The 27,629-nt window shown below is 36.5% G+C and overlaps 1 protein-coding gene and 1 pseudogene across 1 annotated transcript in view; both read right to left on the bottom strand.

Moving 5' to 3' along the window:
• HPSE2 (heparanase 2 (inactive)) overlaps positions 1-27,629 on the bottom strand; it is a 655,107-nt gene that overhangs the window by 527,240 nt on the left and 100,238 nt on the right. The gene's annotated exons all lie outside the window — the stretch shown is intronic.
• LOC116879736 lies at positions 10,406-19,004 on the bottom strand (annotated as a pseudogene).

Genomic DNA, 27,629 nt, shown 5'->3' with positions numbered 1-27,629 from the left:
AAAATTCTTATTTAATTAGTACTGCTATAATTCGGCTTCATGCTCTCTGAAGGTGACAGTGCCTTTACAGATATTTCAAAGCACCATACACACACGCAATGCTGGCAGTCTGTTGCATTCATTTCCCTCAACTTGGGAGACTGCACTCTACCCTGGCAGCTCTTTCCTTGGGCTCCCAGGAAAGAGTAGGGTCCACCTTGCTAAGGCCTGTTTGCCTGTCTGTGAACTTCTATTGAACTGGATCTAAGACATCCCCGATACTGCCCTTGTAGGTATGATCCCATATCTGACCCACTATTCCTTTAACAATCCTCCTCAAGGGGCACTTGGTTGGCCCAGCCGGTTAAGCATCGAACTCATGATTTTAATTCAGGTCATGATCTTGTGAGTCAGGAGAATGGGCCCTGTGTTGGGCTCTTCATTCAGCAGGAGCCTGCCTGAGATTCTCTCTCTCAAATAAATAAAAATCTTTTTAAAAAATTCCTCAAATATCTAACAAGATATAATTTAATACCCTCCTTTTAGATGAGGAGTCTTTAAGACTGTGTGGCCAGTTTCTAGGTATAACCTTCTGCACCATGGACTGGTACTCAGTTTTAGTATATAAATAACACCTATTGTATATTGATGTCTTAGTAGAAACTTCTAATTTAACATGCTGCTCTAATTCCATACATTGTAATGTGAAATGTGTAACTCAATCTCCACATAATTCCAAGAGTACACAGGCCAGGGCCTCTCCTCAGCCATCAGACTCTGAAGCAACTATAAGGAAGAGTCTGAGAACTCTAATTCCCGGAATATTTGGTTCTTCCTTTAAATATCTTCATTCATTCTCAAAAGGCTGGTTGACCAGAGATAACTTGGTAATTAAAATAGTCAGGAATGAGGTAAAATCTACAGTTGGCATTTGGAGGTTAAGTGCCCCCATATCCTTGTTGGTAGCATTTTATAATCTCCTTATCATTTCTGACGAGAGCCTTCCAGAACACCAAACTCTTTGAGAATTCTTTGGCCTAGCTCTACTCATTTTCCAAAACATATTCCATTGTATTTAATCTCTGGTGATCCATAACAAAAATTTCAAAACATTTAACCTTCTATCACTGGTCATCTGGCGAAGAATTAATAGTAATAACTTTTCTTCAAATCCTTGAAACAACTAGTTTGAAAATGCTTAGTAGTTCATGAAATCTGGAATTTCATGGAAATGATTCTCCTGAAAATGCGAACTGCTTATTTATTTTTAAATGGTAATTTTAAAATTTCTTATTTGATGACACATTTCTGTGAGGAATTAAGCAAACATGTGCAGCAGGATGCTAAGTGAAAATTGGGAAGAGCTGTTTCTAAGAGAGAGGACTCTAAGTCTTACTTAGGGACAAGAACATTAATGGATTTTGAGGTATATTTTCCTAGAATCATTGAAACTTTGATGGTGAATAAGCTAATTAGGCTATTTAGTGTTCTGGTACTTGTTAAAAGGTTTGCTTTAGGTGTCTTCTGGCAGAGCAGTTTTCACACTGTTACTAATTTTTTGGATGTCAGATTTCTTTAAGTTAGACTTGCGTGTATTCCAAATTAGGTGATCCATAAGGAATAAAGCATAAGGGCAATGGTTTGCCTTGTGACTTCACTTTTCTGATGAAAAGTAATAATAAGTAGAGCTTATTTTTCCATTTCTTCAGCTTTTTATTTCTTGTTACAATGGAGTGGAGCTGTCCAAGCTCCTTACGTGCCAGACCAGAAGTCACAATGTTTATTTTTAATTCTAATTGTTGATGAAATTCCTCTCTATAAAATAAGGATGAATAATAACTCCCACATGCACACAGGATTTTAGGATTATGCCAGAAAATATATCTGAAAGCCCCTAACATAGTGGCTACTTTAGGCACATACCCATTTGTTGGGTCTAAATTTGTTGACGATGAACCACTCCAACTTAAAGTTGTTTTATAAATATCCATATACAGGCTGAATGTTTTGAACTTAATAACAATTCCATAATGAAACAATGATATGTATGGTAATTAAATTACCAGATTTTCCAAAAAGCTATTCTTATCTAACCTATAGTAGAGTAATGCTATTTGTCCGAAAATCCCTACCAAGAGAGCTATAACTCTGATATCACAGAGTACCTGAGAATAGCAGAACGAACAGGAAAATGGAGATGGTTGTAAAAGTAACAAATACATCTTAACCAAGTGCCATTGTTCCCACTTCCTAAATCCTTCTCCCTCTAACTAGTCTGTGACATCTTCCAAGCCTCTTAATTCACAAATATTATTTCAATGATGCTACTGGTACTTCTCCAAATTCAAGACAGAGAACTGATACACTTTAAATAGGTATTTCTAGTGAAAGAACTGGGGAACAAAGTCTTTAAGGAAACATGTGAATACTCCTGTTTCAAAGATAAAAATTACACTGCTCTGGGGAAGTGAGGGTCTAGTCTCAAACATACTTTCTCTGGAATTTTCATCTCTCTTAGTCATGCCCCAACAATATATTGATGAGGTCCATTTCATGAATAGCTTTGCCAACTTCTGACTCATATTTCATAGAGAGATGGTATCAGGTTAAGAAAAAAGAATCTAATTTTGGAAAGCCAAAGTCACAATCGCTGCATGATTCTACTAAGGTCCATTCATTCTATTAAACATTCATTTCCATTTTTCCAGGTCTGTGCTTGGTACAGAGGGTGCAATGGCAAGCAAAACATGGATCTTGCTTTAGAAGCTCATGGTCTAAGCTGAAGAGAAATATTCTAAGGAAAATTTTATTTGGTCTTACTCATATCCTGGCCCATATTTGAACTAATCCCTGTGGTAATTTGGCATCATATTTCTACCCCTGAGGTGAGAAAGATGGGGTATGGAGCAGAAAGACAGGCAAAGAACACAAAGATTCCATGTCCCATATAAATGACATTAGGGTTCTCCAAAGAAGTGGGATGATAAAAGAAATGCTATAATCAGAAAGAAGAAAAGAGAATATGTTGGCTTAACATACAAGAAACCCTTTCCCATGGATAGTACAAGTCAGAAAGAAGACATGTGGTCACAAGTACACGAGGTTTCACAAAGCTACATATCTGGACAGCTCATCAGGAAAATTATCATTCCCCATCTACTACAACCAAACAGAAAGAGTAAATGTATATATTCTTCATGGGAATCCTATAAAAACAACAACAACATGGTGATACATGTTGCTCAGTGATCTATTAGTAAAAGATCCTAATTTGGCACTAGTGAAATACAGCGTGCCATTCTAGCCTTGCCAATCATTTCCCAGGCAAGTCACAGAAGAGCCACATAGGCTTGCCAACATGACAAAGTGCCAGCGGCACAACTTTTTTTTTTTAATGAAACATTCTTCTAATTATTCATGCAACATTGATTCAGTCCACAGATGGAAAATGAAAGAGCCACATACAATAATTTACCCAATAACCTATTTAGGGCATTCCCTAGTCTGTGTAGAATAGTGCAGAAACTCTCAGGGCACAAGGTTAGGGCTGAAAAGAGTCTGGAAATTGAGATAGGAAATCCAAGAGAGGAAAAAGCCACAGGAGGGGAGCTCCCAAAACTCTGAATAAAATCTAAGATGAAAATTATAATCTACCTACAAAATCTGAGCATAAATTTACCACAGCACTGTGACCCTCCAAAATCTCCGTTGGAAAGCAACAGCTGGAAAGCTGAAAAGGCTGAGCAAAGATTTCAGCTGCTTCCCAATGCAGGGAAAGAGTGTTCTGAGTTTGAATTATGCCAAGTTAAAGAGGCTTGACAAACACCTGAACTCTCCAGTAAAACTGCAGAAAGAAGTAATGCCAAGGAGTAAAGTCTATGTCTCACCCTAAGACTAAAAGAGAAACTAAAACAGATCTGCCCTATTAAAGTGTAAAAAGAAGCCTAAGGCAAGGGAAGCAAGGGCAAAAATGAACTATTGGGATTTTATCAAGATCAAAAGCTTTTGCACAGCAAAGGAAACAGTTAACAAAACCAAAAGACAACTGACAGAATGGGAGAAGATATTTGCAAACGACATATCAGATAAAGGGCTAGTGTCCAGAATCTATAAAGAACTTAGCAAACTCAACACCCAAAGAACAAATAATCCCATCAAGAAATGGGCAGAAGACATGAACAGACATTTCTGCAAAGAAGACATCCAGATGGCCAACAGACACATGAAAAAGTGCTCCATATCACTCGGCATCAGGGAAATACAAATCAAAACCACAATGAGATACCACCTCACACCAGTCAGAATGGCTAAAATTAACAAGTCAGGAAATGACAGATGCTGGCGAGGATGCGGAGAGAGGGGAACCCTCCTACACTGTTGGTGGGAATGCAAGCTGGTGCAACCACTCTGGAAAACAGCATGGAGGTTCCTCAAAATGTTGAAAATAGAACTACCCTATGACCCAGCAATTGCACTGCTGGATATTTACCCTAAAGATACAAACGTAGTGATCCGAAGGGGCACGTGCACCCGAATGTTTATAGCAGCAATGTCTACAATAGCCAAACTATGGAAAGAACCTAGATGTCCATCAACAGATGAATGGATAAAGAAGATGTGGTATATATATACAATGGAATACTATGCAGCCATCAAAAGAAATGAAATCTTGCCATTTGCGACAACATGGATGGAACTAGAGGGTATCATGCTTAGCGAAATAAGTCAATCGGAGAAAGACAACTATCATATGATCTCCCTGATATGAGGGAGAGGAGATGCAACATGGGGGGTTAATGTGGTAGGAGAAGAGTAAATGAAACAAGTTGGGATTGGGAGGGAGACAAACCATAAGTGACTCTTAATCTCACAAAACAAACTGAGGGTTGTTGGGCAGAGGGGGGTTGGGGGGGGGTTATGGACATTGGGTAGGGTATGTGCTATGGTGAGTGCTGTGAAATTTGTAAACGTGGAGATTCACAGACCTGTACCCCTGGGGGGAAAAAAAAAATATATATATATATATATATATATGTTTATAAAAAATAAAATTATTAAAAAAAAAATTAAAAACTCTGCTCTGAGAAAGACACTGTTAAGAAAATGAGGACATCTGGGTGGCTCAGTCATTAAGCATCTGCCTTCGGCTCAGGTCATTGTCCCAGGGTCCTGGGATTGAGCCCTGCATTGGGCTCCCTGCCCAGCGGGGAGTCTGCTTCTCCCTCTCCCACTTCCCCTGCTTGTGTTCTCTCTCTCTCTCTCTCTCTTCCTGTCAAGTAAACAAATAAAATATTTTTAAAAATTAATAGAGGAAACTGGGGGCTGGATGAGAGGGTATATGGGAATTTTGTGCTTTCTACTCATTTTTCTGTAAACCTAAAACTGCTCTGAAAAATAAAATCTGTTCAATAAAAAAGCAAACAAAAACATGGAGATAAAAAAAAAAAAAAGAAGCCTACATTAGTTCAAGGTGACCAACCAATAACTGAACTGTCTGCTTGAATTAAAAAAAAAAAAAAAAAAGCACTCTTCAGGGAAAAAGAACAAAATCCAGATTCTCTGTCTGTATCGAACATAATGCCCAGACACAATCAGAAACATACTAGATATGGAAATAGGAAAATGTGACCCATAGTCAAAAGAAAAAGTAGTCACTAGAAACCCCAAAATAATGCAGATGTTGGAATTAGCAGATAAGAACATTTTAAATTTTATTTATTTTTTAATTCCAGTATAATTAACATATAATGTTATATTAGTTCCAGGTGTGCAATATAGTGATTCAACAATTCTGTACATTACTCAGTGTGCATTAGGATAAGCATACTCTTAATCCCCTTCACTTATTTCACCCATTCCCCCACCCACCTCCCCTTTGGCAACCACCAGTTTGTTCTTTATATTTAAGGGTCCATTTTATTTACATTTTATTTATTAGAAAGAGAAAGAGCATGAGCTGGGGGAAGGGGCATAGGGAGAAGAAGAAGCATGCTCCCTGCCGAGCAGGGAGCCTGATGTGGGGCTTGATGCCAGGACCCTGAGATCATGAACTGAGCCGAAGGCAGATGCTTAAACAACTGAGCCACCCGGGAACTCCAAGAGTCCATTTTTTTGCTTGTCACTCTTTTTCTTTGTTTAGTTTGTTTCTTAAATTCTACATGAGTGAAATCATACAGTATTTGTCTTATTCTGATAGATTTAATTCACTTAGCATTATAACCTCTAGATCCAACCATGTTATTGCAAATGACAAGATTTCATTCTTTTCTATGGCTGAGTAATATTCCATTGTGTGTGCTTGTATGTGTATGCATACCACATCTTCTTTATCCATTCATCTACTGATGGACATTTGGGTAGTTTCCAGACCTTGGGTATTATAAATAATGCTGCAATAAACATGGGGTGCATATATCTCTACAAATTAGTGTTTTCATCTTCTTTGTGTAAGTACCCAGTAGTGGAATTACTGGATAATATGGTAATTCTAGTTTTAATTTTTGAAGAGCCTCCATACTGTTTGCAGACAAGTATCTTAAAGCTGCTATTATAAATATAATCGAGCTCTAAAAGAAAAGATGATCATAATGGATGCGAAGATGGAACATTTAAGCAGAAAAATAGAAACCTTGCACAAGAACCAAATGAAAACCCTAGAAATGAAATCTGCAATATCTGAAATAAAAAAATTCAATAGATGGGCTTAACAAAAGATTGGAACCATCCCCCCAAAAGTCACAAACTTGAAAAGTTCTTTGGCTGAAGAGAAATGACATCAGATGGGACTCAACACATATAAGGAGAAAAAAAGCAGACTGGAGGGGCACATAGATGGTTCAGTCAATTAAGTATCTGACTCTTGATTTTGGCTCAGGTCATGATCTCAGGGTTATGAGATGGAGCCTCATGTCAGGCTCTGCACTGAGTGAGGACTCTGCTTAAGGTTCTCTCTCTCTACCTTTCCCTCTGCCCCCTCCCATCACTCCCTCCCTCTTTAAAAAAGTCAGGAGGGGAGAGATTGGATATGGTAAATATGTGGATAATCTTTTTTTTTAAAGATTTTATTTATTTATTTGTCAGAGAGAGAGGAGCTAGAGCAAGCACAGGCGGACAGAGTGGCAGGCAGAGGCAGAGGGAGAAGCAGGCTCCCTGCCAAGCAAGGAGCCCGATGTGGGACTCAATCCCAGGATGCTGGGATCATGACCTGAGCTGAAGGCAGGTGCTTAACCAACTGAGCCACCCAGGTGTCCCAATATATGGATAATCTTAACAGATGACATATTTTTTTAAAGATTTGATTTATTTATTTATTTATTTATTTATTTATTTGACAGAGAGAGAAAGACTGCGAGAAAGGGAACACAAGCAGGGGGAGACAGAGAGGGAGAAGCAGGCTTCCCGCCAAGCAGGGAGCCTGACACAGAGCTCAATCCCAGGAGCCTGGGACCATGACCTGAGCCGAAGGCAACGCTTAATGACTGAGCCACCCAGGCACCCCAACAGATTATATTTTGCACTCTATTCATTTCTTGAAAAAACAACTGACTATGTATATTTAACACTACTGAACTATACACTTAAAAATAATTATGATAAATTTTGTATGTTTTTTACCACAATAAAAAACTTACTATTTAATGAAAAAAGCAGAATATTATATTGTAGGGATTACAATACTCATAGATATAAAATATATAAAACAATATCACAAAGGACGGGGTGTCTAAGTGGAATTACAGTGTTATGCAAGTTTTACTGCAGTTTGTATTATATTCTTTTTTTAAAGATTTATTTATTTGTCAGAGAGGGAGAGAACAAGCAGGAACACAAGCAGGGAGAGAAGCACGCCGAGGGAGAAAAAGTCTCCCTGCTGAGCAAGGAGCCGGATGCAAGACTAGATCTCAGGACCCTGGAATCATGACCTGAACTAAAGGCAGACACTTAAATGACTGAGCCACCCAGGTATCCCAGTACTACATTAATTCTAAGCAGAATATGATAAGTTAAAGGTCAATACTGTAATCTTTAATACAACTACTTAAAAATAATACAGAAGTTAAGCTAAAAAGTCATTAAAATAACTAAAACAAAACATTAAAAATTTGATTAACTCAAAAGTAAACAGGAAAGGAGAAAAATAGGAGGGGGAAAGGCAGGAGAAACAGAAAGCACAGAAGAAAATGGTAGACTTAGAATTCTACTTTCAACTATGTTGAAGTAACTGGTACTAAATCAGCCCTCCTGAAATAAACTATAAATCTGAACAAACCATTTAAGACAAATTTATTAAGACAAATTTATCAGAGAACAACAGATAGCACATAACTGCAACCCTTGAGAGAAAGGAAACTCATGAGGTGAGTGAGCCCAGGATCAACTAACTCTCTAACTGCATATAATTTTCCAACTGTAATACAGAGAAGCTAGAGCCTGAGCTGGTCGAAGTGATATGAGGAGGCAGAAATCAGAGTTCGGGTTGGTTGAAGTAGCTGTAATCTATGACACAAGGTAACAGGAAAAGGTGGCTGTGCAGAGAAGGCCCCAGGAGTCCTGTGGGAGGTCCTACATAAATCCCTGAGGACAAGGCTATACATGTTCAGAGTGAGACCATGAGAGTTTACCGGATAGCAGTTAATGTAGAGTTGAGTGGGAAATAGAGATATTAGAAAACAAGCACTGCTAGCAAATTCCTGGTCCCTTCAGAGCGGAGAGATCCTGCTAATACTTTGATAACATCACTGGTATTCAGTTGAAACAGCAGAAAGCCACACCATAAGAGTAACGACCAAGCCTTAGTGTAAGACCTACTCTAGATGCATCCTAACAAAGTATGAAACCAAGTTTTAATAAGATCCAGAAGAGAAATGGAGTTTGAAATTTAAGTCCTGACAAGTTAGACGAGCTTGAGAAACATCCTGAACTTTCCACAGATCTGTGGAAATTAAATTCAATTACAAGTCAAAAATAATGAGATAATTAGAAAATCTCCTAGTATCTGGAAATTGAATCTTTTCTAAATAGCCTGTGGTCAAGGAAAAATCACAAGAGAAATTAGAAAATACTTCAAACTAAAAAAATAGTAACTTACCAAAATTCATGGAACACAGATGAAACAATGTTTAAAGGAGGAATTTAGTTTTAAATTCACACATTAGAGAAAATAGCAAGATGTAATATCAATTACCTAAGTTTCCAACTTAAGAAGCTAGATAAAGAACAAATTAAATCCAAAGTAAGTCATAAGAGAGGAATAATAAAGATCAGAGTAGAAATTAGCAAATAGAAAATGGACAAAGCCAACACTTTTTCTTTTAAAGTATTAATTAAATTAACAAACACCTAGCAAAAAAAAATAATAATAAAAAAATAAAACAAGAAAATCACAAATAAACTATATCAGGAATTACAGAGAAGCATCACTACAGATCCCACAGACATTAAAAGGATAATAATGTGATATTATGAACAACTCTATGGCAATAAATTCAACAACTTAAAAAAATGGGCAACTCTTTTTTAAAAAAGACAAAAATTGGGGCACCTGGGTGGCTCAGTGGTTAAGTGTCTGCTTTTGGCTCAAGTCATGATCCCAGGTCCTAAGATGGAGCCCCAGCCCTGTGTTGGACTTCCTGCTCAGCAGGAGGCCTACTTCTCCCACTCCCCCACCCTACCATTTGTGTTTCCTCTCTTGCTGTCTCTCTCTCTCTGTCAAATTAATTAATTAAATAAATAAGACAAAAGCTTATGAAGAAATACAAATCTGAATAGGCTCTTTATGTGTGAAAGAAACTATAATAAAAATTTCACACAAATAAAACTCCACGCCCACCTGAGTTCACTGGAAAGTTCTATCAATCTTTAAGGAGACTTAATATCAATGTTACATAAACACTTCTGGAAAATAAAAGAGAAAAGAAAGTTTCTGCTTTTTATGTCAGCTTAACCCTGATACCAAAATCTGAAAAAGACATTACAAAAAAAGAAACTTACAGACAAATGGCCCAAATCCTCAACTGTATTAATGGGAAAAGATGGTATTTTCAACAAATGCTGCTAGGCTAAATGGATAAATATATGAAAAAATGAATATTAATCTCTCTGTGACACAATTAACTAATGTGAAAGCAAAACTAAAAAATGTCTAGAAGAAAAAAAATGAAAGAAAATTTTTGTGAGCTTGTGAATTGACAAGGATTTCTTAGATATAACACCAAGAACATTAAGTATAAAAGAAAATTTTGATAAACTGGACTTACCATAATTAAAACTTTCTGCTCTACAGAGCAGAGTTGAGTTTTATAAAACTGAATAATAAGTTAGTTCACAAACAGGAGAAAGCATAAACAGATTGTGGGATACTCATACAGTGGAAAACAACTCAGAATTTATTTTACTTATTTATTATTATTTGAAATAGATCAGTTATCTAATTAGGTTCTTTGAAAGAAATTTGGAACACCAATTTGTAAAGATAAACTCCATTTGTGAAAGAAAACACAGAGCAGAAATAGCTCTGACGCTGAAGAACAGCTTTGATTTTTAGCAGAATTTGTGAGTCCACAGCTTTCTGATCAACCTTGCACTGTTCTGTAATCTCATATTTCTCCTTCTCTATGTCAAAAAATCTCACCTTCCTGGTGTCTGGGTTTATGCAGCTTCTTCCTGAAGTAAGCATAAGTGAGATGTTTTGGGATTTTTGCACTGATCTCAATTTTGATGGATTGGCAATAACAAATTTCTGGTGTAGTCTATGCAGAGGAACTCGACTGAGGGCCAGAGATCCAGTCAGAAGTAGTAAGCCACTACTCAGTTGCTTCAGGAAAACCACCCTCTTGCTTCTCTGGTGTCCAGTGAAGATAATCGAAATGGTCCCAGGAGTGGCGCTAGCATGCAGTTTTCTCACATGCTGACTGAAAAGTTTTGCCATACCTCAATAGCTTTCAAGCCACATCTTCCATAGATAATACCTCGGCAATTTGTGAAGCTTAACCACTCAGATATCACTATTCCTGTCACCACCAACTGGTTTTATGACAGTATCAAGAACCTTCTTTTTCCTTTCAACCCTGGATTTTGCTACTGAATACTTCCTCCTGTACATGGTCTTTTTGTAATACATAGCTGATTGGTAATACCTACCAATTCTTCTGACTAGGTCAGACTATTAGTTGAAGGGTCCTTCTTCAGCGTTTCAGCCTTGAGATTACCCTTCTTAACCTTGCCTTCAGCATCAGCCTTCTTGGCTTCAGGTTTCTTCTCCTTGCTGTCTGGCTGCTCAGCTTTCATCTGCCATCTCACTATCTTGTGAGCCAAAAAAAATTTTAATGAACAACTGATACATATAACAAAGATAACTATTTGGGGGGGCACCTGGGTAGCTCAGTAAGGTTTCAGCTCAGGTCGTGATCTCAGGTTCATAGGATTGAGCCCCGAGTGGGACTCTGCACTCAGTGTGCAGTCTGTTTGTGATTCTCTGTCTCTCTACCCCTCTCCATGCTATAAATAAATAAATAAATAAATAAATAAATAAAATCTTAAAAAGAAAAAAAAACAAAGATGAGTATTGGAAATATTACACTAAGCTTTAAAATTTAGACACTCAAAATGGATGAAAGACCTCAATGTGAAACAGGAATCCATCAAAATTCTAGAGGAGAACATAGGCAGTAAACTCTTTGACATTGGCCACAGCAACTTCTTTCAAGACACGTCTCCAAAAGGAAGGGATACCAGAGTGAAAATGACCTTTTGGGACTTCATCAAGATAAAAAGGAAAGGAAACAGTACAGCAAAGGAAACAGTCAAGAAAACAAAGAGGCAAACCATGGAATGGGAGAAGATATTCACAAATGATACTACAGACAAAAGGCTGATATCCAAGATCTATGAAGAACTCCTCAAACTCAATACCCAAAAAACAGATAATCAAGTAAAAAAATGGGCAAAAGACATGAACAGACACTTCTCCAAAGAAGACATTCAGATGACTAGCAGACACATGAAAAAATGTTCATCATCATTAGCCATTGGGGAAATTCAAATCAAAACCACACTGAGATACCACCTTACACCAGTTAGGATGGCAAAAATTAACAAGGAAAGAAACAACATGTGTTGGAAAGGATGTGGAGAAAAGGGAACCCTCTTACATTGTTGGTGAGAATTCAAGTTGGTGCAGCCACTTTGGAAAACAGTGTGGAGATTCCTTAAAAAATTAAAAATAGAGCTACCCTATGACCCTGCAATTGTACTACTGGGTCTTTACCCCAAAGATACAGATATAGTGGAAAGAAGGGCCATATGTACCCCAACGTTCATAGCAGCAATGTCCACAATAGCAAAACTGTGGAAAGAGCCTAGATGCCCTTCAACAGACAAATGGATAAAGTAGATACAGTCCATATATACAATTGAATATTACCCAGCCATCAAAAAGGATGAATACCCAACTTTTGCATCAACATGGACAGAACTGGAAGAGAATATGCTAAGTGAAATAAGTCAAGCAGAGCAAGTTAATTATCATATGGTTTCATCTATATGTGGAACATAAGGAATAACAGGGAGGACATTAGGAAAAGGAAAGGAAAAGTGAAGGGGAGGAAATTAGATGGGGAGACAAACCATGAAAGACTGTGGACTCTGAGAAACAGAGGGTTTTAGAGGGGAAGAAGGTGGGGGAATGGGCGAGCCTGGTGATGGTATTAAGGAGGGCATGTATTGCATGGAGCACTGGGTATTATATGTAAACAATGAATCTTGGAACACTACATGAAAAACTAATGATGTACTGTATAGTGACTAACATAACACAATAAAAAAATCTAGACACTAAACAGTATACACTAAGTTCAAGAACAAGCAAAATAATCTATAAAATCAATATGTATTTGCCTTATGAGATGTGGTTGGACTGGAAAGGGACAGTAGGGGGCTTTCTGAATGATAGAAATGTTCTAGATTCTGTTAAGGTGATGATTACATAGGTGCATACTTTTATCAAAAGCAATCAAATTGTACACTTCAGATCTTTGCATTTTAAAATAAATAAATTTTATTCAATTTTTCAAGTGACAATATAAAAAAAAATTAGTTCCTGATTAATTATGTAATTTTCCATCTGGATTTCAACAGGTACCAAATACCAAGTAAAATAAAACTCAATGACCCATACACCTTACATGAATCCAATTATAGACTATAGCAGCTAAAATGAAAGGTTCCAAAATTTACTCACTTAATATTCTACAGATAGGAAAGGCATATCCACTATGAAAAGACCCAACAAGAACAAGTATGGAGTATTTTCTGTTATCTGCTTCTTCTCTTCACCTCCCCACAGTGTTCAACTTCCAAGGAAATCCCATCTGAACACTCTGAAGACCAAAAGCTGTCCATAAGCTTTCAAGCCTTGTCACCATAAGCTAGGAATAACTGCAGACAAAACTTATCCTCAAAACAATAATCAGGACCAACCCAAAAGCAATCACTTCTTTGGTAGCCACATTAAGGTCATTCAAGTCAGTGAGACTGACTTTTCTCAACATTAACCTGGGATTCTAATCCAGCTGACATGGAGATGAACTTATTTTGTCCAGCTGGCTACAAAAGCACATGCACGAATTCTTTTTTGCTCACCCTCATGCTAGCCTTTCCCTCCCCTCTTCCTGTTTCTTTTCTTTTTCACACATGCACAGTCACGTCGTCATATGAGACAAGTGAACACTGAAACTTATGGGTAAAAAAACAGATGTTTTCCAATTATCCTTCACAAAACCATATTTTATATCAGGTTCTATGGATTTATAGCCAATGAAGGGAGGTTACTACATTAGCTCATGGAGGGGGATGATAAAAACTGGAAAGGAAGAATCAGACAAGGCAAAGAGAAGCTATCCAGAAGGCTGCAATTGGAGAAGCATGACAAATGGGCAGCACAGTTTTAGAGGGTTCCGGCAGAAAGGCAGATTGCCTGACTGGGAGAGATTCTCCACAGCTGGAGCATCGCACACACCATCTGGAATTTTTTAAATCTGCTTTCCCCAGGTGATCTGATTCTCAGAGTGCCAGTGGAGATGAGAAAAGAAGTAATTGTATAGCTCAGAACAGCTCCAAATGTTCCCTAAATTAGTTAATGAAATCTTGTTTGAATCAGTTTCAGCTTTTCCTCCAAACTGAGCCCCTAGTTTTGTGGTGTTGTTCCCCCACTAAAAAAATCAAATGGTAGCAGTTTAACCCCTAAATGTTCTCGATACAGTGGAACAAAATATGATTCCCAGCACAATGGTCAAAAATGGTGCTCCAACTGTCAGATCTGGTTCGAATTTCCCAAGACAGGCCAACAAAGCTTCATTTTCAGTCTCACTCCTCTTGACTGGTCTTCACACTACTTTCAGCTGTTGCCAAATGGAGAACCTACATACTGAGGTCCCCAGTTTTTGTTCCCAGATGGTCCAAACTCCAGATTTAAAACAATTAGGGAAAATACAATTTTAATAATTAAGAGCAATCATAAACCAAACTCTCATAAAAATTAAAGACTTTGTTTTTCTTTTTTCTCAATATATATGTGTCTGTGAATATGAAGGCAGAGTGCAGTAGGGGTACATGCAAGGAAAGAAGAGATAGAGCTTACTGGGGAATAAGAAGGTGAGGGAAGGAATAAAAAGTAGCAGGAAAGGAATTCTGCCTCTATCATCTATCCTCATATCTTCCCCTAATTGACTTCTTTTTTTATGTCTCCTATCTTGTTTTATACCAGAAGTATAAAGCAACTTTTTCTATAAAGGGCAAGATAGCAACTTACCAACTATTTTAGGCATTGTGGGTCATGAGGGTTATGCCACAAGTACTCAACTTCACCACTGTAGCATAAAGACAAACAGAGACAATATGCAATGAATGAACATGGCTTTGTGCCAACTTATGCATAATGAAATTTGGATTTCAAATACTTCTCACATGTCATGAAATAATATTGTGATTTTTAAAACCACTTAAAAATGTAAAAGCCATTCTTTGCCCTCAAATCATGCAAAAAAAAAAAAAATCTGTCAGCAGGCTGAATTTGGCCCATGGGCCACAGGTTGCCAATCCCTGTTTAATATTAATAAATGCCATTATTCAAGGTTCAATTGCAGAACTAAACAATGGCTGCAGAAAGAGTCTCACATGATTCCTTACTCAGAGTAGTTTTTCAAAATTGAAGCTTTCCATTATACCATGAGGAACTGTGGTAAACTTGTCATTCTCAGGATCACAGATGCCTAAAGGTGTAAATAAATTTGTATCTAAAATAAATTCCTTCCCTTCTTTTAAACTTAAAATCTTCTCCTTTACTTATTCTTTTTATGGATCTTCTTCATTGTTGTTGGCATCAAGAAAGGACAGTGTCTTGATGATCGTAAACATTCTCAAGTATCTACCAGTGCTTTACTATGGTGATGATAAAGATTAATACAGAGAGCAGTACATTTCTTTTCTCTTTCTTCCCCCCCACAACCCCACGTTTGTTTAAATGAAAGCACTAACATGTCCACTCAAACAAATTAGCATCTCTATGTAGGCAGACTATTTTCTGGGAACAAAAAACTCCTATGTCATTCTTCAGTATCTGAACTTACAATTATAAGTTACAATTTTAAGAAAGGGGAAAAGAAACTGGATACAAAAAGATAAGCAAGAGTAGTTTGTAACTTTTAAGTTTGGGCACAGCACTTTTCACAAGACTTTTCACTAGAGGGACCATTCTTAGCCAAAGGCACTAAGCCAGGAGCTGGTGCTACAGATATGGTCCTGTCCTCAAAAAACTTAGTCTACTTGTGGAGACATACATAAGAGGTAAAAAGAAGAGTAATATAATAAACCATGAACACTTCACAGATTTCAATATATATTAAAATACACAACAGGATAGAATTCCACACAGATATTCTAAAAATGAAAGCTTAGAGAAATTGTATGAGAAAAATTCCAAGTCAAAAATATATTGAAAAGATAGTTTTGCCTAACAAAAACAAAATTAGAAAAATACCCAAAAAGTCAATAATAAAGTATAAATCCCCTACCTACTCTCCCAAAAAAACCTATGGATAAAAAGGAAAGGATCATCCTGAAAGAAAGACAATTGCAAATATAGTAAAATATAAGAAATAAAGCATAAAAGATATAATAAAATGATAATATGGACATAAATAAATGTCCTTGTGACATATATTGGGAGTTATAGTTCTTAAGTTTAAAGTCAACAGTGAATTTAAAAGTTTGAGCTAGTGTGTTTAAAACTCTACAGAAAATGCAAACATTTGGGGAATGCAAACTGGTGCAGCCACTGTGGAAAAACAGTATAGAGATTCCTCAAAAAGTTAAAAATAGAACCACCATATGATCCAATAATTGCACTACTACATATTTACCCCAAAAATACAAAAACACTAATCCAAAGGGATACATGCACACCTATGTTTAGAGCAGTATTATTTATAATAGCCAAATTATGGAAGCAGCCCAAGTGTTCAACAACAGAGGAATGGATAAAGAAGATGGGGTATGGTATACATATAATGGGATATTACTCAGCCATCAAAATGAATGAAATCTTGCCATTTTCAATGATGAGGATGGAGCTAGACAGTATTAATGCTAAGTGAAATAAGTCAGTCAGAGAAAGACAAATACCACATGATTTCACTCAAATGTGGAATTTAGGAAACAAAACAAATGAGCAAAGGGGAAAAAAAGAGAGAGAGACAAACCAAGAAACAGACTCTTAGCTACAGAGAACAAACTGATGGTTACCAAAGGGGAGGTGTGTGGGTGGAAGGGGTAATGGGTGCAATAGATGATGGGAATTAAAGAGTACACTTATCATGAAAAAAATAATTAAAAAAATTAAAAGATATGCAAACTATATTGAAATACATGCAGATAAGTGTCTAAAGAAACACAATAAAGACGTTTCTGAAAGTAATAGATAAATAGATAAATAAATAAAAATCATCCAAACATGGGTAACAAGAAAGAACTAAAGGAACCTAAGTATCTGGTGATAAGAACAGATGACAAATAATCCAGGAACTCAGAGAAGGCAGTAGGGAGTCTGTTTCTCCCTCTCCCTCTGCCCTCCTCTCCCCCTTCCCTGCTCAAGCGCATGCTCTCTCTCTCTCTCTCTCTCTTTCAAATAATTTTTTTTTCAAAAATAGAAGCATTTGTTAATAAGAAGAATAACTTACAGAAATTTTCATCTGCTAAGAAGTATGAGAGGAAAATGTGGCTTTTCCCCATGTTTGGGTATGAGATAGTGATTGTATATGCTTATAGTAAGCTGCTGGTGGTAGTGGGAGGGGTAGGGGGAAATGGGCAGAAACTTCTCCAATATTTCTATCAATAAGCCATCAAAATTCCTATCAGTAAGTCTTCTGTGCATAACTAGACTACCTGTAACTAGTTCTTTCCAGTCAGAAAGAAGAATGAAATGTTACCATTCTTCCAACCTACCCCTAATTCCTCACAGATATTTGCTATTTAGTAGCTGAAGTTTCTCATTAAAATTTTGAGGGCATTTTATTTTTAGGGCATTTTTAGATAGTTTTTTCTGTTGCATTTTCCCCAACTCTCCATCTCTCTGTTGTTCACTAATACAAAGGCCTAGGAGCCCAGAATCATCACCATGATCTTCAACCAGGGCTAAAATTCTAAATCTGGAACTGGGAGATCTACTGAGATTGCAGCCAGTAATCTGTCCATAGGCATAGCCAGTGGTCAGAGCCAAAAGTCATGAAGTAAGTAAAATTAATAACCAAGACCTAAGCCAAGAGAGCCATAAAACAAAGTTGGCAAGGAGAGGCGGGGAAGGGAAATGGGTGTCAAAGCTAAGCCAAAGGAGTTACAAACACCTCATATTACCAGAACCACCTAGAGGCCATTGCAAACTGTTACTGCTGCTTTAGGCAGTCTCCTTAAAGACTACTGACCAATGGCTGAGCCATAAAGAAAAGTCAGTTTGGAAGGGAACATCCTTTGTTGGGTGGCTCCTTAGCCAGTTCTCCTGTTTTCTAGTTTCCCTTATCCTGGTGTGCTATTTCTAGCAATGTAGGCTTAGATATGAATCCCTTCCTTCTTGAGCCAGTAATTTAAGCTCTATGCTAGTTCATCTGTACAATGATAATAATAATTCTTACCTTCATTGATTTGGTTTAAAGATTGTATGAGAGAGAATACATGTGAAAATCTTAAAGATTTGACAAAATACAAATGAGTTTTTTTTAAGACACACTCTTAACAAAGTTAAAAGAGAAATGTTAAATTGAGGGAAAATATTTATAACAAATATTTAAAATGTCACTATCCCTAATAATTCAAAAGCTTCTACAAATCAGTATAAAAATACAAATAACACAAAGGAAAAAAAAAATGGCAAGGCCTAAATAGGCAATTCACACACACACACACACACACACACACACACACACACAATACAAGATGCTCAACCACACTGGGGATCAGGAAACTGCAAACTAAACAGGGAGGTACCACTTTTCAGCTTGGCAAGAATTAGAGAGATTGATAATACCCATGCTGGCAAGTATTTGGGAAACAGGATAGTCATATATACAGTTGGAGGAAATAGAAAACTTTTAGGTAGGCAATTTGCCTCTAACACTTAAAATGTGACTAACTTTCACTCTAGTTATTCTACTGCTAATAAACTATCAATCAGAAATACCATCATAATTTCATAAAAATACATGCATAGGTTATACGCTAAAATACTTAAGCTGTATGTAAGTGTGTTCACTGATACAAAGGCATAGGTTACATGCATAGGATGCACAAAATGACATCACTTAGGCCAGGTCATCAAACCAGGCGTTAATACCTAATCTAACTGCAGTTTTGACATCCTCCAGAAATTTAAGTCTTAACTAGTCAGTCAAAATTTTCTGTGCTAAGGTTATCTGACCTCCTGCTTCCTCTACTAAGGGAAAGTGACCTTGCCTGAAACAACCCTTTTCATTTGCTAATAATTTCCTTGCCCCACCCTCCTTCCTATAAAAATCTTTCATTTTGTGCATCTCCTCAAAGATCCCTTCTACCTGCTGGATGGGATGCTGCCCAATTCTTGAATCATTTAATAAAAACCAATTAGATCTTCAAATTTACTCAGCTGAATTTTGTTTTTTAACATATTGCTGCTATAAATGTTATATATATACACATATATATATTTATATGTGAACAGAAAAAAAAGTCTGGAAGTTTATACAACTATTAATGGTATCAATTCCAGGGAAGCGGAATTGGAAAACATGGGAAGAAGGGACCTTATATTTTATATTTATGACATACTAAATATATACACAGTATGTTGTATAATTTTCTCCAATTGAGTGAACTTTTCATAATTTTTAAAGAAAATGTTCTGTAGATCATAAAGTACAGGTACTATTTTCTTAAATTATACCTTATCAACCAAAAGAAATTTAAGGTGACATACAAATGTGAAGTGTTGTTATTTATTACCAGAATTTCTTACTTAAAATTATTTTAAGTCAAGAAAAAAAGTTGTGTCAAGCCTTCCATATACATAAAAATGTAGTAATTTTAGGTTTAAAATATAGAATTATAGCTCTCTTTAGAAAAAGTATGATTAGAGGGACACCTGAGTGGCTCAGTTGTTTAAGCATCTCACCTTAGGTCATGATCCCAGGGTCCTGGGATCGAGTTCTAGGATCAAGTCCTGGGATCAGCCCCTGCTAGATCAAGTCCTGGGATCAGGATCCCTGCTCAGTGGAGGGTCTGTTTCTCCCTCTCTGTCTACCCCTCCCCCTGATCCGGCGCTCTCTCTCTTTCTTTCAAATAAAAAAATAAATAAAATCTTCAAAAAACAGAGTATCATTAGAGAAAAGTTCCTTGCAAACTTTAGCAAGTCTTACCCTTCTTTACTATTCTCACACTTAAAGCATATTACCGACATTACATTATTCTTAGAACATGACACCATATCTGATCTAGTTGTTTTCTAAAGTAATCACTGCAAACTAAAATTTCCTTCTTTCTATATCTTTCCTTTTTCTCAGGTTATTAAATCATTTTAAATCTGAACATATTTCTCCCAGGTACGACAAGATGACCAGCTTAATTTTGTGAGATATAAGCAAATTAAACACACATGCTTTCCATTTCATCATGCAAGATAACATAAAAATATTACAAGTTCATCAAAAAAAAAAAAAAAAAACACAAGAATTCCAGTAAACCGTGTTAAGCTCAGAGGCAAGTGGATCTTTAATGTGCCCCTTCTGTGCCCAGTTCTCCTTCAGTATGGGCTCAGGTTATCCCAAGGACTCTCCTAACAAAGCCTGATTTCAGGAAAGGATCTGAAAGGCAAATTGATGAGTAAAAAACATACTCCCAATCTCAGGAAACAAACTGAGGGTTGCTGGAGTTGAGGGAGGTGGGAGGGATGGGATGGCTGTGTGATAGACATTGAGGCGGATATGTGCTATGGTGAGTGCTGAGAATTGTGTAAGACTGATCAATCACAGACCTGTAACCCCTGAAACAAATAATAGTAGTAGTTATATGTTACTTTTAAATAACATACAAAGGAATAAAGCTATAACTGTTAAATTTCAGAAATTGATTTTTTAAATTCCACATGAATACCCAATATTTCCAGGTACTGTATACAATGTGAGCCAGATTGATGGGCCCTGTCCTCAGAAAACACAGATAACAGATAAATAAACAAGTAGTTATACTAAAGTATGGTTTACTATAAGACACAATGTTTTGAGAGGGAAGGTCTAACCAAGTGCAAAGGAGCAGAGAATTCTAGAAGAAATAAGCAAGCCAAGGAGTGAAGAGTAAATGAGCATCAACTAAACAAAGGTGGGTGGGAAGAATGAAGGCATGAAGAATGTCTTCCTGACACCTCTGAAATCACATCACCCCACTTATCCAAAATATATGTCTGACTGATGAGTAGTGAAGGGGGAACAAAATTCAAACATTCTAACTTCCAGTTCTTTTCATCATTTGGAACACTAGATCCCTGGCATCCTCACCTCTCCTCGGCTTCAAATGGGTATGGAAAACAACAAAAGTAAGGAAATAAGTCACAGAAAACCACAAACGCAGAGTACAAAGTGAATAGATACAGGCAGACAGCTGGGGAAATGGTTTTGTAAGACTTTCTCTAAAGGACAAATGTTTAGAACAAAACAAAATTCCCAGCAACAGTGTATATGCTCCTAAAGACCATAGCTCTGGCAGGGCAGTAAATATTCAACCCCAATGTCCAAACAGAACAAATATCTGGATAGTCTCTGCCAAATCAAGATTAAAAACTTCTGAAATAAAAAATAGCCAGCAATAAATTTATCCATTTTCAGCTAAGCAATATTTAGAGGGGAATTTACAACTTTAAATGCCTCTGCTAGAAAAATATCTCAAATCAATAACCCAAACTTCCACCTTAAGAACGTAGAAAATGAAGAGTAAATTCAACCCACAGCAAAGAAAGGAAAGGAAATAATAAGTAGTAGGTTGTAAATCAATTAAGTAGAAGTTAAAAAGGCAAAAGTAAAAAATAAATGAAACCAAAAATATGCTTCTCAGAAAATGAAAAATAAAAACAAAGTTTTTCAAATTTTAGCAAGACCCACTACCAAAAAAAAAAAAGAAGAAGAAGAAGACAAATCATGAAAATTAGGAATGTATAAGAACACATGAAAGATTGTAAGGTAGTATTATGGACAGTTTTATGTCCATGTATCAGACACCTTAGATGAACAAACTCCTAGAAAGGCACAAATAACCAAAGTAGACTATGGAAGAAATAGAAAATTTGAATAAACCCATAATGAGTAAAGACACTAAATTTATAATTTAAAATCTTTGCTCAAAGAAAAGACAAGATCCAGATGGTTTAATGGTGAACCCTATTAAGCATTTAGGAAGAAATAATACCAATCCTTCAGAGACTCCTCCAGAAAATGGAGAAGGAATGCTTCCCAACTCATAATATGAGGTCAGCATTCTCCTGAGAGTGCTTTCTAAACTGGGTCTGAACAAAACCCAGGATCACAGAATTCAGTTAATTCCGACAGCTTTGGGTTCCAGATGGATTCTTAAGGTGAGCTAGGAAGCTGGAAATGTTATCCAAGAACACGTTAAGAAAGCTCTAGAACCAACCTGGATCTCAAAAGTCCTTTAAAATGTAAGACGATCTCATGAAGAAATTGAGAATAGCTACCTTAAAAAAAAAAAAAAAAACTATAAAAGAACGTCCCCCCTCCCCCATTTCTGCCCAAAGAAGTTAGTAACTGGTATATTTTGGCTTGTAGGATCGAGTCATGAAGGTCAGGCCTCTCAGTTCTCAAATCACTTTATAGTTTTTAGACAACCTTATTGGTTTAGGTGTTATCTCATATTTGAAGTTACTACGTCTATGGAAAAAAAGTGATTTTCAGTTAAAAAAAAAAAAACTTTTTCTTCCCTCTCTTCTTTCTTCTTATGTACCAAATTGCATGCACGCCACAGTTATATCTATATAGCACAAATACAGGGAATGAAAAAACAAGCCACAGACCAGAAGAAAAGATCTGTAAATCACATATCTAATAAAGGACTTTTATTGGGAATATATGAAGAACTCTCAAAGCTCAACTACAAATGAACAATGCAATTTTTTAAATGGGCAAAATTTTTGAAAATACACTTCTCCAAAGATGATATATTGATGACAAATAACCACAGGACATGATGCTAACATCATTTTTCATTAGGGAAATAAAACTAAAACCACAATTAGATATTGCTGTCTTTCGATCAGAATGGCTAAAATACAAAGATTAATCATACCAAGGATGTGAAGCTACTAAATCTTCCATTCAATAGTAGTGGAAAGTAAAATGATTACAAGCGTTATTAAAAAATGGTTTGGGGGCGCCTGGGTGGCTCGGTGGGTTAAGCCTTTGCCTTCGGCTCAGGTCATGATCTCAGGGTCCTGGGATCAAGCCCTGCATGGGGCTCTCTGCTCAGCAGGGAGTCTGCTTCCCGCCCCCCACCCCCGCGTGCCACTCTACCTACTTGTGATCTCTCTCTTTCTGTATCAAATAAATAAATAAAATCTTTTTTAAAAAATGGTTTGGTAGTTTCTTAACTCCCTTTCCAGAGAAATAAATGCATATATCCATATAGAAAGACTTGCACAAGAATATAATTAGTGGTTGCATTTATGATAGTTAAAAACTGAAAGAAAAAAAAGATGTCCATCAACAGAAAATGGATAACCAAATTGTGGTATATTGATACAACAATTATTCAACAATAAAACGTAATGAATTATTGATAAGGGCAATAACATGGATGAATTTCAAAATAATTATGCTGAAAGAAGCCAACAAAAAACAGCACATACGGTATAAGTCTATTTATATAAAAAACTTTTAAAGTGCAATCTGATGTATAATAACAGAAAACAGGTCAATGGTAGCCTAGGGATGGGGAAGCCTGAGTGAAACAGAAAGAAGGTATTATAAAAGGGCATGAGGAAACTTTTGGGGTATATATATGTGTTCATTATTTTGATTGTGGTGATGATTTCATGGGTGTATATAAATGCTAAAATTGATTACATTTTATGCTTTAAATATGTGCAGTCTATTGTATGTCAATTAAACAAAACCATTAAATTTTTTGTTTTTTAAATTTCTCATACTTTAAAGATTATATATCTTAATTATGTTTGGTTACATTTTTCTGCTAAATGCTATTGCTCTGAATAAGATACTACAAAGTGGGAGGTAGGGATAGGGTGGTTGGGTTATGGACATTAGCGAGGGTATGGGCTATGGTGAGTGTTGTGAAATGTGTAAGCCTGATGATTCACAGACTTGTACCCCTGGGGCAAACAATACATTATATGTTAATAAAAATAATTTTTTTAAAAAAGATACTACAAAGAGACTAGTCATGTGGAACCCAAGTTATATCGGTGTGTCAGTTGTCATTCTCATTTCATGAATAAACAAACTGAACACCAAAGTGGATAAACAACTTGACCAAGCCCATTGAGACTGTATATGATAGAGCCTAGATTCAAAGCCAGATCTGACTGGTTACAAAGCCCATGTTCTTCACACTGTTATAATCCAGGGGAAAAGTGGAATACAAAATGATATGGACACAACATTGTAATTATCTAAATAAAGGAAAAGGAAGATAATTTCTTACCCTAAAATGATTTCATTTGTTTTAAGTTGTTAGCCTATTGTTCTTTGTGGGATACGGTTTTAAAATACACTAGTTTATACTATCTTGGCCAAAAAAAAACCCAATACTTATAAAATATTTATAAAATGCTTTTGTTGCATTTTACTTTTCTAGTAAACAATATAAACCAGGTCTATAGCATTTGGGAAGTAATGTCTTTCAGGAGAATTCCTTCTTAAAGCCATGGATTCCATCAGGGTCAGGGTATCTTTGACATTGACTATGGAGAGCCTGGAGCCAAGTACTTTTAGATATATGAGAAAATATTGTTCAGAATTCATCACATTGTTTTACTTGGCATTATCCTGACACTGCTCAATCATTTTGTAAATCTGAGTGATTCCAAGTCTACATGTTTCTGATTTAGTTCCACTTAGCAAATCAAAGTGCTGTTTTATGAGTGCTGTTTGAGATTTAAGACAATACTCAACTGGTATCCTTTGAAATAAGGAGACTGAGTCAGAAGCCATCATTCAAGTGGCAGATGGGTTAAAGATGCTTTATACAAACCAGCTCTATCAGTTTCCACTGAAGTCTATGCCCTTGCCAAATGCATTCTCTTAGAATATACAATGAGTTTTTTTTCACATTTATAGGCCAAAATTCCTCTTGCAGCCACATCTTGCTTCAGTTTACTTGGAATAAGTTTCTATCTCTTTTATATAATGCTGATTATGGAATATTTGAAACCATGTTTCTTGAATTCTAGGAGTCAAGAAATGCAGCAGAATTTACAGGTAAACAATGTACAGAGACTATGAGACCAGGACCAGCAGAAGTGCTCATATTCAAAGACAAATAGATGAGAAATAAATAGAAAGAAATGGGAATGTGTATAATCACAGATCTTTCTTGAAATTAAGGTAGAGCTGAGATGGAGTGAATAGAGATAATCTAGGTATCTGGAATTTTGAAGTATTTCCATAAATTCACATAGTTAAATAGAAAGTCACGGGCTAATCAGACATTCTCTCTCCCTTTCTCTTAGTTTCTCACTCACTTTCATGTTTTTCCAACTCTCTAAATTTTTTTTCCTACTCAACAATGAGAAAAAGTGTGGTGCAATGAGAATTTTAAAAGGAGAAGGAAGAGGAGTAGGAAAGGAAAGGAAAAAAGAAGATGAGAGAAAAAGTACTAGATGGGAGAATGGAGAGGAGAGAAAAAGAAGAGTATGAAAACAGCTGAGCACCTTTATCACCAAAGTAGCTTGTTTTGCTGGAGGGGAGCTAGGTGAGGGGATAGGGTAATTGGGTGATGGGCATTAAGGAGGGCACTTGATGTAATGAGTACTGGGTGTTATATGCAACTGATAAATCACTAAATCCTCCCCTGAAACTAATAACATACTATATGTTAACTAAATTAAATTTAAATAAAAAATAAAAATAAATAAAAATAAAATAAAGTGTTCTTAAAACATGGTCTCAAATTTTTTGATACTCTTTCCATCAGTAAGTGGGCTCTATGTTCCCTCCCCTTAAATCAGAGTAGTCTTTTGACTGCTTCTACCAACAGAGTATAGTAGAAGTGATACTATGTGATATCCAAGATTAAGTCATTAAAAGCCAAACCATTTCCACCTGGTTCTTTTGGAATATTTGTCCTCTGGAACGTCCCTCTAAGAACTCCACAGCTTGGTACCCAACCACCACACCGGCAGAAACCCAATTCATATAAAGAGGCCACATGTAGGTACTCTAGTCAAGAGACCCAGTTTAGCCCAAGTTTTGACTCATCCCATCCCAGGCATCAAAAATGTGAGGGAAGAAGCCAGGACCAACTTCACAGGCATACAACCTATACAGTCACACAGGGATCCACACTCAGAAGGGCCTTAGCCTTGGTTGAATCTCTGTTGTTGCCGTCTTAAAATTCTTAATAATTTTATCTTTGAATTTGTGTTTTATAAGTGAAGTCCAATGGAACATGAGTGTGAGTAGAGGAGATGCACACAATATGCATGTCTGTCACAGTTCCTTGCTGTCCCATTAGCATGTAGCTTTCGTGATGCTCACTACACAGCCTCTATAGAATACTTATCTTATACCCAAAGTCCTGTGCTGATAAAAGCTCTGAGCTTAGTTTAAAAGTCACCCTCTTAAATTCAGAATGATTGTATCTTTGACTTTGTATTTTGTAAGTCAAGTCCATGGGACAATGCAGCATACATGCATAACTAAAGGTGATAGACACAAAATGTATGTCCCCACCACATCCCACCCCACCCCACCACCCCTTTCACATATATTCTCCATCATGCTCTACAAGCACAGACTTTTCACAGATCTACAATATGTGTAAGTTCAGGAAGACTTAAATTGAGTCCAGGATAAGTATGTTTTACACCTATGCTTGAGTAAGCAGAGGCACTAATGGTCTGCAGAAATCACACTTTTCATTTAAACTAGAACTTGCTTTGAATGCAAGAAAAAAGCTGTGGCGTTCTAAGAAACTAGAACACCACGGAAGTCTATCATATCCTCTTACTCATGTTCTTTCCTTGTATTAACCAACTACCTACAATGCAAATGATTACATGAAAAGTTAAGGGAAAGACAGAACAACCCATAGTTCTTTTTCCTTTTGATTCTTCCTTATTGATCAGTAAGCCAAAAGTACAGAATGTCAGTAGAATGTGTACATTATCAAAGAGGGAAGTAAAAACTGTTGAGATGGACTGCACAGCATTTCCACTGTTGTGCTAAGATCAAAATACATACGCATATGTGAGTTACAAAATACAGACCATGTAATTTCTGTGGTTCTGCATACAAGCTAAATGCTCTTATATTCCCATTTAAAACTCACATTATGCAATAGAAAGATGAATAATGATCCACCTCCTCCTGTGTGTTGCTTCAATCTCTATACACCACCATCTGTCAAAATGGAGAACCCACAGAGTCTCTAAGTCTCAGGTTCCTTATCTGTGAAACAGGAATAATGAGACTTCACAGGATGGTTTGAAGGTTAAAAATAATGCTGTTATAGCCCTCAAAGTACACTATCTGGACATACTAGTTATTCAATAAGTAGCTACTAAAGTACTACTCTACTAGTAAAAATAATGATGGTGATGATAATGACATAACTTTCTAAAGCTACCAATGAATTTTGAGACAGCTTTATTGCAGAGCCCTTCCATACAGTGAACTAAAACATGTTTCTCTTTTCAAACTATACCAGTCGTATTTCACGAAACTCTGGACCTTATAAGCCATGCTCAATCTTTCTTCCACAGCCCTTCAGATGATAGAGACAATGACAGGCCCTGTCACTTGCAAACTTAAATGAGTTTCTACACAGACTGTTCAATGTCTTTGCTAAGGCTGAACATTCCAGGTAAGCTTCTGAATATTGCAGTCAGCTCA

This window comes from Lontra canadensis, unplaced genomic scaffold, assembly GCF_010015895.1.
Source record: "Lontra canadensis isolate GAN:19392208 unplaced genomic scaffold, GSC_riverotter_1.0 scaffold3, whole genome shotgun sequence".
NCBI lineage: Eukaryota > Metazoa > Chordata > Mammalia > Carnivora > Mustelidae > Lontra > Lontra canadensis.
The sequence above is the reverse complement of the archived record's forward strand: the minus strand, read 5'-3'. Positions and strand labels throughout refer to the sequence as shown.